Genomic DNA, 5,641 nt, shown 5'->3' with positions numbered 1-5,641 from the left:
TGAATCCACAACTAGTGATCGCAACATTTCCTTTACCCCGCCCGGAAGATCTTTTTGACAAACTGTACCCGGGTAAATATTTTTCGAAGTTGGACCTAGGAGATGCGTACTTGCAAATGCCGGTGGACGAAGAATCCCAGCGCGTTTTGGTGGTTAACACGCATCTTGGTTTGTATCGATTCAAACGACTGCCATTCGGGTGTGCATCCGCCCCTGCATTGTTTCAGCAATATCTGCAAACTGTTTGTGCGTCGGTCCCTACTGCAGCAAACTATCTGGACGATATTGTGATCTCCGGAAAGACGGAAGAAGAACATTTAGCCAATCTCAGAACATTATTTCAGGTCTTGCGACAAAATGGTCTTCGCTTGCGGAAGGACAAATGTGTGTTTTTTGCTCGTGACTTACCCTACCTGGGACATGTCCTCAATGCGCAAGGGATACATCCCAGTCCCGAGCACCTCCGTGCCATACAAGACTTGCCTTCGCCGCAGAATTTGAAGCAGGTACAGAGTGTGCTGGGAAAAATTAATTATTATAACCGTTATATCCCCCACTCCTCTTCCATTTCAGCTCCGCTTCATCGCTTGCACCGTAAAGGTGTTCCGTTCTTCTGGACGACGGAATGGGAACGCGCCTTTCGCCAGCTGAAATCGGCGTTGCTTTCCAATACTTGCCTTACGCCATTCGATCCCCAGAAATCCCTTTTGTTGATGGTGGATGCATCGGATTTCGGGATCGGTGCTGTGCTTGCGCACAAAGATGGATCACACGATAGCCCTATTGCCTTTGCGTCCAAATTGCTCTCGTCTGCGCAAAGACATTATTCACAGATCGAGAAAGAAGCATTGGCTCTCGTATTTGGTGTTACCAAGTTTCATGATTTCTTGTATGGTCGTCACTTTACCATCATCACAGACCACAAACCTTTGACATCGCTTTTTCATCCGAACAAGCCTGTACCTCCACGCAGAAATTCATTCGCTGGTCTATTTTCCTCTCGCTGTACCGCAACGATATCTTGTATCGGTCCACTGCTAAGCACGGAAACGCCGATGCGTTGTCCCGTTTGCCTGTTGCTGAGGATAGGGCATTCGATTCCTTCGAACTTGCTTGCATGTTCATTGATGCGGAAACCGATGACGTGGTCGAATCATTTCCGATCGATTTTCGTCGTGTAGCTACAGCCACAGCTGCCGACTCTGTCCTTGCTACCGTTCTGAGTTTTGTTGCTACGCAATGGCCCTTGTCCAAGTCACGGATCAGGGATGCGTTGGTTCGCAGATTTTTTACTCACAAGGAGAGACTTTTTGTACGACGTGGTGTTTTGCTGTTGCGTTCTGATAATGATCAGTCCAGGGTCGTGGTCCCACGTTCTGGCCATTATCAGTTGCTATTGATGTTGTAGGAGTACCCGTGGTCTAGGGGTAGCGTCTTTGATTCATGATCAAAACGTCTTCGGTCCCGGGTTAGATCCCTGCCACTGCTTAAATTTTGATAAATAATCAGCTTTGGCGGCCGCAGACTTCCGGCATAAGAAGTCAGCCTCATTCTGCCAACGGCCTTGTCAAAAGAGGGCGGAGGAGCGGATAGAGATTCAGGGCACTCTCTTAGCTAGGGGTGGGAAATTGCCCCTAAAGGCGGAAGAATCAGCAATGATCAACGACATGAGGATGCAGAAGGCAATGCAAACCACTGCATTAAAGACACGTAACGTGTATCCACAGGACATGTGGCCTGTAATTGAAGAAGTGTCATGATGATCTCACCATTGGCAAAAGATTTCGGAATAGTCCCCCATTCGGATCTCCGGGAGGGGACTGCCAAGGGGGAGGTTACCATGAGAAAAAGATTGAATAATCAACGAAAGGATAACGTTCTACGAGTCGGGGCGTGGACTTTTAGAAGCTTGAACGTGGTAGGGAAACTAGAAAATCTGAAAAGGGAAATGCAAAGGCTCAATCTAGATATAGCAGGGGTCAGTGAAGTGAAGTGGAAGGAAGGCAAGGATTTCTGGTCAGATGAGTATCGGGTAATATCAACAGCAGCAGAAAATGGTATAACAGGTGTAGGATTCGTTATGAATAGGAAGGTAGGGCAGTGGGTGTGTTACTGTGAACAGTTCAGTGACCGGGTTGTTCTAATCAGAATCGACAGCAGACCAACACCGACAATGATAGTTCAGGTATACATGCCGACGTCGCAAGCTGAAAATGAACAGATAGAGAAAGTGTATGAGGATATTGAAAGGGTAATGCAGTATGTAAAGGGGAACGAAAATCTAATAGTCATGGGCGACTGGAATGCTGTTGTAGGGGAAGGAGTAGAAGAAAAGGTTACAGGAGAATATGGGCTTGGGACAAGGAATGAAAGAGGAGAAAGACTAATTGAGTTCTGTAACAAGTTTCAGCTAGTAATAGGGAATACCCTGTTCAAGAATCACAAGAGTAGGAGGTATACTTGGAAAAGGCCGGGAGATACGGGAAGATTTCAATTAGATTACATCATGGTCAGACAGAGATTCCGAAATCAGATACTGGATTCTAAGGCGTACCCAGGAGCAGATATAGACTCAGATCACAATATAGTAGTGATGAAGAGTAGGCTGAAGTTCAATACATTAGTCAGGAAGAATCAATACGCAAAGAAGTGGGATACGGAAGTACTAAGGAATGACGAGATACGTTTGAAGTTCTCTAACGCTATAGATACAGCAATAAGGAATAGCGCAGTAGGCAGTACAGTTGAAGAGGAATGGACATCTCTAAAAAGGGCCATCACAGAAGTTGGGAAGGAAAACATAGGTACAAAGAAGGTAGCTGTGAAGAAACCATGGGTAACAGAAGAAATACTTCAGTTGATTGATGAAAGGAGGAAGTACAAATATGTTTCGGGAAAATCAGGAATACAGAAATACAAGTCGCTGAGGAATGAAATAAATTGGAAGTGCAGGGAAGCTAAGACGAAATGGCTGCAGGAAAAGTGTGAAGACATCGAAAAAGATATGATTGTCGGAAGGACAGACTCAGCATACAGGAAAGTCAATACAGCCTTTGGTGACATTAAAAGCAACGGTGGTAACATTAAGAGTGCAAAGGAGAATTCCACTGTTAAATGCAGACGAGAGAGCAGATAGGTGGAAAGAATACATTGAAAGCCTCTATGAGGGTGAAGATTTGTGTGATGTGATAGAAGAAGAAACAGGAGTCGATTTCGAAGAGCTGGGGGATCCAGTATTAGAATCGGAATTTAAAAGAGCTTTGGAGGACTTACGGTCAAATGAGGCAGAAGGGATAGAAGCTATAGGAAGAGACGGGTCATATACAATATGTACAACAACCAAGAGGGAGTAATAAGAGTGGACGATCAAGAATGAAGTGCTCGTATTAAGAAGGGTGTAAGACAAGGCTGTAGCCTTTCGCCCCTACTCTTCAATCTGTACATCGAGGAAGCAATGATGGAAATAAAAGAAAGGTTCAGGAGTGGAATTAAAATACAAGGTGAAAGGATATCAATGATACGATTCGCTGATGATATTTCTATCCTGAGTGAAAGTGAAGAAGAATTAAATGATCTGCTGAACGGAATGAAGTGTCTAATGAGTACACAGTATGGTTTGAGAGTAAATCGGAGAAAGACGAAGGTAATGAGAAGTAGTAGAAATGAGAACAGCGAGAAACTTAACATCAGGATTGATAGTCACGAAGTCAATGAAGTTAAGGAATTCTGCTACCTAGGCAGTAAAATAACCAATGACGGACGGAGCAAGGAGGACATCAAAAGCAGACTCGCTATGGCAAAAAAGGCATTTCTGGCCAAGAGAAGTCTACTAATATCAAATACCGGCCTTAATTTGAGGAAGAAATTTCTGAGGATGTACGTCTGGAGTGCAGCATTGTATGGTAGTGAAACATGGACTGTGGGAAAACCGGAACAGAAGAGAAGCGAAGCATTTGAGATGTGGTGCTATAGACTAATGTTGAAAATTAAGTGGACTGATAAGGTAAGGAATGAGGAGGTTGTACGCAGAATCGGAGAGGAAAGGAATATGTGGAAAACACTGTTAAGGAGAAGGGACAGGATGATAGGACATCTGCTAAGACATGAGGGAATGACTTTGTAAGGGGTCCGCAGGCCCTTACTGCTAAGTTTGCGCTCACACAGGTCGACAGGGCAACTATCAAGTAGTGTGTGCAGGGCGCGAGAGCTAGAGGGGGTTCACCGGAGTGCCGAGTGCTGCTTGGGTAGATTCCCGCGAGGCGGGAAGAGCTGGGCGGAGAGCATTTAGAGTTGTGGAGAGTGCCGAGTCGGGGTGTGGTAGGTTCCCGCGAGGCGGGCAGAGCTGTGCAGAAGCCAGCAGTTGAATTAATGTAAATTATCGACAAAGGGAGTGGCCATCGCCGCGGTTTAACCCCTTTGTGTTAGTATTATACGGGAAGGTGAGAAAGTTTAGTTAAAGAGTGATTTCAGTGATATTAACTGCCGTTATTGAACTTCCGCGCCTACCGCGCCGGCATTACTTGGATTACAGTGATTGGATGTTGCGTGTGACGATTAAGAATAACTAAAGAAACCTGTGCTGAGATTAGCCGTCATTAACAGTGTATTGACGAAGGCAGTGGCTGTCTCCTTATTTTGTGCTTTTGCTAAGAATATAGATCTTGTTTGTGAAACTGTGTTGTGTCCTTCTTACCACCAAACAGTACGTATTACAGTATTTGCGAAGGACAATACGGAATGTAACATCCCCTGAGCAGTCCAATCCGATTGCCAGCCCATTAGGTACACGGTCACATTAATCAATTATCTAAATTTTGGGCTGCTATTCAGATCCCGAACGAGCGGATGAAATAAAAGGGCGTGTTACACCCTTGGCTTACCGTGAAAGGACAAGTGCAATTTTCGGACGAGTCGTAATGAACAATAGGTAATTTACCGTGCTTAAAGCAAGAAAATAATTTTGCAACGTTAAAATTGCGATAAGAAACAGTGCATTTTTTGAACAATACGAAGTAATAATATCTTACGATTGTGACTAAACTGTTTTTCTTACCATATTAAATAGTCAAATAACGTCAATAAACTGTGTTGCAAAGTGCAAATGCGAAAATTCGCGCGAAAAACTGTGAAAAGTGGACGCTAAAGAAAGACACGTGTGAACAGTAAAATAGTGAGACGAGCCAAGATTTCGTCATACAAGTCGTCAGAAAGGTGTTTTGTAGTAATATGTTGACCGAAATTGCCTTTTGAACGGTGAAAATCGGACGGTTTCGTGTGGACCCATAAACTGGTATGCTGACGATAACGTATTGTGGCGACGCATTTAGTGAGTGACGTCACGCAGAGCCACGTAGCAGTTGCACCAAAGAGATTCGACCCGCGAGGTGATTTCACACGACACCACGGCGAGCGACGCAACTTCGAGACAACGAGCGCAGTCCCAGCATCTAGCGGCCGAACTACGAACTACGCCCGCCTGCAGCGCCACGGAGCGGCCGACGGGGAACTACGTCGCCTTGCAGCTGATCTTCAACTTCACACGAGCTCCAGCGGCGGCACAACCACGCCCATCTCAAACGTCAAAACATCGCGACTCGCGGTAAAGTCGGTTGGTGAGTGAAGACGACGGGTTAACATAACA

Source organism: Schistocerca nitens, chromosome 7, assembly GCF_023898315.1.
Source record: "Schistocerca nitens isolate TAMUIC-IGC-003100 chromosome 7, iqSchNite1.1, whole genome shotgun sequence".
Lineage (NCBI taxonomy): Eukaryota > Metazoa > Arthropoda > Insecta > Orthoptera > Acrididae > Schistocerca > Schistocerca nitens.
Note: the sequence above shows the minus strand (reverse complement) of the source record.